The following is a 9881-nucleotide window of genomic DNA, read 5'->3' on the forward strand; positions in this document are numbered from 1 at the left end:
GCTGTTTCTGTAACAGCCAGAGCCTCAATGGCTTACGGTTTCTGCAGAAACTCCAAGCCTCTCCTCATTATTAGATAACAGTCTTGACTCTATGTAAATAAGTAGCTGTGGCTCTATTAGAATAGATCTTTTCTGTGGACAATAAATTTTCATATAATTTACCTGTATTAGGCAATAGGCTTCCTTTGAATCTCAGATAATTAGGCACAGGGCCTAGGCTGCTGGGTCCTGGGACTCATGGGGACATTTCTGCTTCACTAGATGGAGCAACAATGCCGTGAGCTTCCTCTCCCCACCGCTAGGAACAGATGACTCTTTAGCCAACACTGTACGTCAGGGCCAGTCAGACTCACTAGATCCTGCTTGGATTTGCTGTTTTCAGGCTGATCAGATACACCGTGAGTTCAGTGACTGGACAGGGCCCAGTGCCCCTGCCTCTGGGGTTCAATGTCTCTCATCACATTTGGACTTTCCCATTGAGAGGGTGCAGTTCCCAAGGTCTGGTTTTCATAGAAGAATCTTCATGCAGCTCTTCAAATATGCTGTTTCCAGTCATCGATATAGTTCCCCATGCATTGGTGAAAGGTATGTCATGTGGGCACTCCCAGATGGGCAATAGGACTCACATTACCAATCAACTCCAACATTACCACCACCATAAACTTTTGAACTGCTTCTTCATAATTTAAAACAAGGGAGAGTGGGCATTTACATGTCACATAGAGTAGCACACCACCTCAGAAGCCAAACTCTCCCCTCACCTTTAGGGACCTGCTGGGATTTGAGTCTAATCAAGGTAGCAACTATAGCAGAAGAGCTCACTGTCTTTGTTACTCTGGTGTGCTTCCTCTTCTGTTCCCTGGCAAATTCTTAATTATTCTACTTTCCTCCTGTGTGGGTTATAACACTGCCATGATCCATTCCAGTTTTTCTCATATCTGGCTTGAAACCTGGGACAAAATTGATCTCTTCATGCTGAATTAGATCTCTTGGATACAAATCAAGTAAACCATCCATGTCCACTGTTCTGGAGCACTCAGAAAACTTTCAGAATGTCTGTGTCATCACCCCAGACATGGAAAGAGAACTCAGAAACCCCACTGGATTGCCACCACAGCCCCCACTCCTCCACTTAGTGTTACATGCCATAGCCCAATATTTACTAAGTGTCTTGAGCAGAATCTGGATTAGAACTTGTTTTTTAACACTGAATGAATGATTTCCTTTTCTTTTTATAGATACAATTCCTCATGAACTGATGCCTAAGGCCCTACAGCGTACCTGCTACTGCCCAGTCCTAACAGAAGCTCACACTGATATTAGTGAGGAAAAGGTAAGTACGGAGAAATGTACTCATATTATTCCAGAAGGAAATAACATTGCTTATCAACATCATACAAATCCATCAGGAGGACAGGCCGTGACGGCTTCAATGTCAACAGGCCACAGGGAGCTTTTCATGAGTGAACAGGTCTAGGTAGAGAAAGGGACTCCTTGTTTGACCGTAGGGTCCAAGGCGTCACCTCATATAACTACTTTGATCAGCCCAGGTTGGATCAGGTATGGCCCACACTCGTTGATGTAGTCTTCTGTGCAGGGCCCTTAATGACTCTGTGAGTGACATCACACCCGGGTCATAATGGACAGCTCAGGTTGCACGGTAACTTGGTGGCCCATGTTTAAGATTTGTTCTTTGTAACCCAGGAAATCCTGTGGGACAAATCTCCGTCCATCCCCAGGGTGATGACAGCCCCTCACCCAGAATGTTTGCCCCTCTGGCTAGGACAACTTTTGACTAATGGGATGGAAGCCACCAGCGATGCCCTGATGGACTCAGCCAGAGGCTGGAGCCATTGCCGCCCACAGGTCCGTGGGGAGCCAGGACACCTATGCAGCTTGGCCCCTAGTTACCTCTTCCCCAGCTCTCAGCAACCCAGGGAACCCTGACGATCAGATTTGCCAGCTTTCTACCACGAACCTTTCCAATTTTTCTCACTCTGGCTTGGAATCATTGACCCAAATATATACTCATGTCCTGAAGCTCTTTGTGCTGAATCTGAGTCTTGGCTATAAGTCATGCAAACAATCCATGTGTGCTGCTGTGGACAACTCAGAAATTTGTCAGATGGTCTATGTCATCACCACAGACATTCACAATGGAAGCCAGGAGAGCCATTGGATTGGCACAGCGGTCCTCACTCCTCCATCTAGTGATGCTCTCACCCAGTATTCATAAACTGCCTTGTTTGGCGGACTCTGTAGTTAGAAATTGGCTTTGTAACTCTTACTTTTCTTCTTTTCATAGACACCAGTCCTCATTAACTGTCTGGTGGCTAACACCCTGCAGCACACCTGCTGCTGACAAGTCCGAACAAGGCTTCATCTCATCCTGAGTGAACCAAAGGTAAGTAAACAAGGATATGCTCATGGGTGGGGAATCCTGAGCACCTGCACTGTGACTCACACACCAGCCTTCCCAAGGTCCCAACCACAGTCCCCATCTGCCGGGGACACTGGTAGGAGCATCACGTCTGCTGCGGTGCATGGAGGGGGACACGCAGCAGCCTGCACCTGTGACAGTGCCTGTCTTTTTCCGGGTTGAACTCAAAAGAAGCAAACTTTCAGGTCACTCCATGGAGTCATATACCCAACTGAGGAGTAATCTGCCTCTAAAATCCAGAGGCTCCCTGGGCGCTGGTTCTCCATCTTGGTAGCAGGGGCCAGATGCCAGCAATCATTGTTTACCTCAGACACCCGCTTGCCCCACAGAAGAGCACTGAACACAAACATATTTCACTGAGTAAGAATTCTGAATTTCAGTCAGATTTCTTCCTCAGCTACTGACTCTAAAAGTGTATCAACTCTAGAGTAGTATTGTCCCACTCACTTGGCCCATTCTGCATAATGTCATCATTGTAACTGACCAGCAAGAAGTATTTCCTGTGGAAGAAAAGGGCAGTGAGGACCTTCAGCCTGTAGAGATGACTCATCCCTGAGGGAAGATAATGAAGGTGTGTGGGGGCCTTGCCACCTGAGAGAAGGCAAATTGGATTGAACTATGGGAACACGAGGAGGAGGCATTTGCCTGCACTGTAGGTGCATATGGAACAAGGTGATGGGGACTTTGAAGTTGCTCAAGCAAAGTAACCACATGGTACAGCAGCAGCATAGGGTCTCCTGTAGTTAAAGAATCGGTGAGTACACTGCCACTTTCCAAGTTGTGTCTTCTCCTCTCTCTCTTTCTTCTCCATCTCCTACTCCTCCTCCTCTTGCTTCTCATCCTTTTCTTTTCTTTTTTTTTTTTAAACATATTCCATTGATTTTTTACAGAGAGAAAGGGAAAGGGATATGGTACAAGGTGATGGGGACTTTGAAGTTGCTCAAGCAAAGTAACCCGCATACTCCCTACTGGGGATGTGCCTGCAACCAAGGTACATGCCCTTGACCGGAATCGAACCTGGGACCCTTGAGTCCGCAGGCCGACGCTCTATCCACTGAGCCAAACCGGTCAGGGCTCATCCTTTTCTTATTCTTTCTATTTCTTCTAAACTTTTTTTCCTCCTCCTCTACTCCTCCATCTTTTCCTCCTCTCTTTCTGGTTCCTGTCCAATCTCCTCCTCCTTCTCTTCCTCCTTCTTTCTCTCAAAACAAACCAAAAGCGTAATGAGGATGTGCCCAAATCCACACTCCTGAATCTTTCAAATCCTTCATGTTGGCACAAATCTCTCATATTCATCAGGCAGATGGTACAGCTTCTAACTTAATACTTGCACAGTTACAGGCAGTTCTTATGGATTGGTTTAGACTTTCTCTCCACAGTTGCCTTGACTCATCGGTGATGAGTGTGTGGGATAATTCCGCTGCTATAGGTATTTCAGTTATGCATTTTACAACCAGGAGCAACCACAGAATGGGTGAGATCAAATTTGGACCTATTTCAAAATGGACCTGAGCAAAAATTCACTGGTCACCTGACCCTTGAAGCTCCTAGTCTTAGTGAGGGCTATAGTATTATTTTGGATTCTGAGACCAATTTCTGTTCATAACCATTTTCCTGTGGTCGCTGAATTATCTAGTTCATTGTTTCCCCCAAAGAGATAGTTACTCAGATAAAACTTTCTGAAAAGGGGCTATCAGCCAATGGGCCAACCAAAGCATTTCTTCTTCTATATTAGAGCAGGAATCAGTGGGCATTTCCATGTTACAATTTTGGGTCCATCTTTGGATGTCTTTTTCAGCCCACCATCTCAATAAACTTTCTACGACTTTGATAATGACCCAAGCTGCAGATATAAATGCACAGTCTCTGTCTTGTTGGCCCAAATTATTAAATTCCTTTTCATCACAATGTATATTTCTTTGAACATTGTCCCTCCACCATTAATTATTTCCGTACATAATCCATGTTTCCCTGCTTCTGTAAATCACAGAATTCACATGGCTCTTGTAAAGGGTAGCACACTTCCTCAAGGGTCGCACTCTGCCCCTCACCTTTAGTGTCCTGTTGGGATTTGTGTCTAGTCGAGGTGGCAGCTGCTGCAGGAGAGCTCACTGCCGTTATCGTCCTTGTGTGTTTCCTCTTGCTCACTGCCGTTATCGTCCTTGTGTGTTTCCTCTTGCACATTTTCCCAGTCCATGAACAATAACTCTACCATGAACCTTCCCAGTTTTCTCACATCTTTGGCTTGGCTGAATCTGGTGTCTTGGATATAAATCAAGGAAAACAACCATGTCTGCTGTTGCGGTTGGATATAAATCAAGGAAAACATCCATGTCTGCTGTTGCGGACCACTCAGACATGTATGTCATCACCAGAGATATGGAAACTACAAACTAAAAACACATTGGATAGCGATCCTCACTCCTCTGTTTAGTGATGCTGTAGCCCAATATTTAGAGATTGTCTTGAATGGACTCTGGAATAGAACTTGGTGTTTGTTTTCTCTTAATGATTGTCTTTTATTTTCCTAGCCATCTTCCTCAATAACTGTCTGATGGCTGACGCCCTAAGCACACCTGCTACTGCTCAATCTTAACAGAGGCTTTCCATGATCCTTAATGAACAGAGGCAAGTAAACAAAACTATGCTGGCATTATTCGAAAACAGAGGAATGTCTCTTACTTTCAAAAACAAGAGGAAGACTGACAAAGATTCTTTTAAAATTATCCCATTATTAAATATTGGGAGATCATGTAGTTAATGACATTATATTAACTTGTACAACTTAATACAGCACCAGGCTGGCCTGTTTGTGCTCAACACTCACAGGATGGCATCCTTGTATTGGAACTCCTTTGCCATCGTATCCTCACTGATGGCATCCTTGTATTGGAACTCCTTTGCCATCGTATCCTCACTCATGCTTTTTCCCCTACGGTGACCGCCATGGAAAAAGTCTGCAGGTAGGAGATCTTCAAGGTGAATGAGGAGGTGAACGGCCCAATCTCTGCCCATCGTGATGGGTTCATTACCCACTGTCCTTCACAAACATCCCGAATGGTCCTTTGTAGCGCAGCCGTCCAGTTTCCTGTTGGATATTGACATCATGCAGAGTCACCGGTAAGCCAGGCCACGACTTTGCTTCCTCTGTCAGCAGGTCATAGGGAGCCTTCCATGCGCCCACAAGTCTAGGCTGAAAGAGGGATTGGTTGTCTGGCAGGAGGGCCAGCTCTTATCTCTCGGCTCTGATCCTCCGAGATCCCGTCATGTGTGAACCATTTCACCTTCATGTGGTCTCCTGTGTGTGGCCTCTTTAGGCTCCGTGAGTGACCTCTCACCCAGGTCACAGTGGACAGCTGGTTGCCTGGTAACAGTGGCCCATGGTTAAGCACTACTTTTCTGAAACCCAGAGAGCCCTTTGTGGATAAGTCACAGGCCATCCTCAGCGTGAGGACAGCCCCTTACCCTCACTATCTGCCCCTCAAGGCTAGGACTGCTTAGGCCTAAGGAGGGGACGCAAGCCACCACTGCTGCCCAAGTGGACCTCAGCCAGAGACTGGAAATCTGGCCCCTCCAGTCCACTAGGGAGCCGGGGTCCCTATGGGGCTTGTCCTCTAGGGTAGCTTCTTCACGTTCTCGAATGTTCTAAGAGAGGCCCCAGGGCCAAGGGTGCTGGGGCCCTGTGCCTGGCTAGGACTTTCGGAGAGAAAGGCCAGGGAGTGATATCAGGGCAGAGCCTCACTGAGAGAGAGGCCAGGGCCTAGGGCTTGCTCTCCCTGAGCAAGGCGCAGCCCTTTGGTGATGGGCCCCGCTATGTGGGGCCAGGCGGGCTCTCTGTGCGGGAGCTTCGGCTCTGGGTGCTGACCCTAGGCCGGACTCTGAGGCTAGCATCGTCTTTCACCGTGTCACGCTGACATTGACAAGTCACAGGCATTGTTTTTTTTCTTCTTTGAATGCTAATTGTCTCTGTATTTCCTTTCAGTTTCACCATAATCTTTGCCTCTAGGTACATATCAACACAGCAGATTTCTTTTTAAAACCTAGTATTGAAGATTGAATATCTTTCCCCATTGTAACCTTACATCACTCTCCCAAGGACAAATATGAAAACTCAAGGTATCTGAGGCCCGGACACACCTCCATGACTAGCCGGCTGCCTCGGAGCTGGGGACTCCATGCTTCCTGCCATCAGCAGATCCAGCCCCAGAAACAGACGAGTTTACAATCATCTCTGAAAACTGCCACGAATGGGTGTCCTGTTCTAAGCCGGGTCACCCAGGAAGGACGGGGGTAAGAGGGACATTTTGCTCCAGAAACAGAATGTCCAAAAAGGCCCAGTCCATTATTTTCCCCAGAAACGGCTGGAGGAGAGTAAAATCCCAACATGAGCCTCGAAGGCCTCTGTGCCCAGGGGATGGCATTGCCGGCTGAGGAGGGGCAGCAGGGGACACGGGCAGTTTCTCCACAGGCCGCAGCGGGAAGCTGGGCAGGAGCCTGGCGGGCCCCGGGTTCTCTAAGAGGTTCTTCTAGAAACAGACCCCTCAGATGCTTCCTCTCACTTCAGGTAAGAAGTTACTGTTAAGGCACTTGGAGAGTTTCCCTTCCAGCTTCAGAAAGGAGGCGCAGATATGTGAGTCATCAGTGCAGCCCCCCCCCCCCTTCAGGCCTTAGTGGGCGACTCTGTAGAAGTGGACAAAGGCTGCTGCCACCACCATGACACTAATTACCCGATGTGACTGGTTCCATGTGTCAACTTAATAGGACCGAGTGCTCTGTAACTGGAGCAGCCTGGAGGCCAGCTCTGGGGCTGCACAGCCCAGCCATGAGGAAAAGCCGGCCCAGCTGCCCGCGTGTGGCCTTGACACAGCCCCTGGTGAGAGTCAAGGGCGTGGTGGACACAACACTGCTCCAACCAGGGCCCAGGGACACCCCTGACCTTGTCCGCAGGTGTTTAGCGGGGACCCACTGTGCCACAATGGTGGCGGGATGCCCAGGACACAGATGATGGAGTGGTACATGAGCCAGGGCTGTGGGGCAGGGGTAATGGAACCAGGGCGCCAAGCTCCGTAATGTAGAGCAAGCCCCGCCTAATGCAGTTTGCAAACTGCCCGAGAGGCTTTCTGGGAAGAACTGTAGGTGGCGGGAAAGGGCCAGGAGGAGCTGAGGCAGAGCTCTGCGCCCAGGAACACCCCCAGCCCACCTGCCCCCAGCAGGGGCCGGAAGTACCTTTGGTCTGAGCAAGGTCAAGGTTCACAGAAAGAGAAACAGCAAAAAGAACCAGTAAGCAGAACCGTGCAGTGAAGGCTCTCCTTTCTGTGCGGGTGCAGACGCTGCTGGAAGCAGCCTGTGCGAGGGCCTGGCCCGTGCCCTGCAGCAGGAAGCTGTCCTGCAGCCGGTCAGGGAGCACAGCCGGAGGGCAGGCCCCGCACCGCCCCTGCCCCTGGCACACTGCGCATGCATCTCTTCAGCTGTGGTTGGCTCAGCGATTCCCCAGGAGCAGTTCTCCCGCAGGTGCTCCAGCTCAGCCCGGTCACCCTGTCCGATTCCCTGTTACTGGCAAGAGCCCGGTTGTACTCGGCCACCACTGGTCCCTTCTTAGCAGAGATCTAGCTGGTACCTCAATGCCCTGCACCTCCAGCAGGGGGACAGCCTGGGTGTGTCACCCCAGGGAGCAGAGACCTCCCTGGGAGGTTAGGCAAGCCGGCAACGGCCTGAGCTGGGGCCCACCACCCTCGCACTACACCCCCCAGCGGGCCAGGTGGCCTGCAGCTGAGCCTCCTGGTCTTCATGCTCCACCAGGCACCGTTCTGATGGCAACTGGCAGTGAGTCTCAAGGCTCAGAGCACAGGACTGGCATGCAGAGAGCAGACACTCATCCCAAGATCCCACTGCTGAGTTCCATCCGGAGCCTGTCAGAGAGCAGCCGCTGCCGTAGCCGGGCCTCATCTGAGTGTGCGCCAGCTTCACGCAGAGCACAAGGCATGTCTCCAGGTGTCGCAGAGCGTTCCCCTAACCGGGAATGGCCTTCAGCGTGGAAAAGACGGTCTTTAGTGAAAGAGACCTCTCCAGAGACCTCAGCCAGACATGCAAAGACTATCGAGTTATTCCAGGATCCAAGATCACATCTGCAGACTTTGTAACAGCCAGAGTCAATGGCTTAAGGTGTGTATTTAAACTCCAATCTCTTCTCTTAGACTCAGCGTCATAGACAATATGTGAGCAAATAGGTGTGGCTGTATTCCCATAAAGCAGTATTTGTAGACACCAGAGTGTGCGTTTCACATCATTGACATGCTTTGGGCTGCGGGGCATTGTTTGGGCTCCAAGACAGAGGCCCAGGCTGCCTGGGTCCTGGGCCGCCATTGAACTCTCTGAGAGAGAGGACCAGGGCCCGCTGGGGGCCTCACTAGGCGTCTCTGAACGAGGAGCTGGGCTCCTCAATGCTGCCCTCTGCTCTTTGGGGCTGGGGAAGGCTCTACGGGGCTAGGTTTTGCCCTCTGAGGCCCCAAGGATTAGCTCAGTGGCTTTGGGGCTGGGCGGGGCTCCCAGGTGATGTCATGCTGCACATCGACACGTCCCAGGCTTTGTTTGTGTGTTCGCATTGGCAACTTACAATTAGTTACACTGAGCACCAGGCTGGCCTGCAGGGAGCACACTCATTGCAGCCCACCCACTGCAGCCGAGTTCCATCATGAGCCTGTGCGGAGAGCAGCAAAGGCCGTGGACTGGTTTCATTGGAGTGTATCCCAACCTCACACAGAAGCATAAAAGCATTTACAGATGGTCCAGTGTTCCTGTTATCTGGGAAGTCTCAATATTGCCTAACTAACTTGGAAAAGATTGTCCTTAGGGAAATTGACCTCCAAAACTCTTAACCTGCTCGGCAAAGACTAGAAATGAGTCGAAGCCCTAGTTGGTTTGGCTCAATTCATAGAGCATTGGCCTGCGGATGGAGGGGTCCTGGGTTTGATTCTGGTCAAGGTCACAGGCTGGGTTGTGGGCTCAATCCCCAGTAGGGGGCATGCAGGAGACAGCCGATCCATGATTCTCTCTCATCATTGATGTTTCTATCTCTCCCTTTCCCTTCCTTTCTAAAATCAATGAAAATGTACTTTTTTTTAAAAGAAAATGGAGTCCAAGACCCTAGAGCAGAGGTCTGCAAGCTGTTTCTGTAACAGCCAGAGATTCGATGGCTGTTGGTCTCTGCAGAAACTCCAAGCCTCTCCTCATAGTTTGACAGCAGCCATAGACGCTGTGTAAGCAAATAGCTGTGGTTCTATTTAATAGAATCTATTAGAATGAATCTTTTCTGTGGAAAATTGAGTGTATCTTTCATAAATTGACCTGTAGTAGGCAACAAGACATCCCTGAGAACCTGAGAGAAATAAGCACAGGGCCTAGGCTGCTGGGCCCTGGGACTCACGGGGACATTTCTGCTTCA

The 9881-nt window shown here is 49.7% G+C and overlaps 1 long non-coding RNA gene across 4 annotated transcripts; it reads left to right on the forward strand.

Moving 5' to 3' along the window:
* The first annotated feature begins 394 nt into the window (after positions 1 to 394).
* Positions 395 to 8301, forward strand: LOC111824542. Of its 4 annotated transcripts, XR_002827637.1 has the most exons (6): positions 395 to 585; positions 1239 to 1333; positions 2306 to 3194; positions 6537 to 7004; positions 7202 to 7313; positions 8240 to 8292. It is a non-coding gene; the product is annotated as an uncharacterized LOC111824542 (long non-coding RNA). The 4 variants fall into 4 exon arrangements; XR_002827640.1 differs by lacking the exon at positions 7202 to 7313 and having other exon boundaries at positions 8240 to 8301; XR_002827639.1 differs by lacking the exons at positions 395 to 585; positions 1239 to 1333; positions 2306 to 3194; positions 8240 to 8292 and adding an exon at positions 5326 to 5560 and having other exon boundaries at positions 6423 to 7004; positions 7202 to 8229.
* The last annotated feature ends 1580 nt before the right edge of the window (positions 8302 to 9881 follow it).

This window comes from Myotis lucifugus, unplaced genomic scaffold (genome assembly GCF_000147115.1).
Source record: "Myotis lucifugus unplaced genomic scaffold, Myoluc2.0 scaffold_2090, whole genome shotgun sequence".
Classification (NCBI taxonomy): Eukaryota; Metazoa; Chordata; class Mammalia; order Chiroptera; family Vespertilionidae; genus Myotis; species Myotis lucifugus.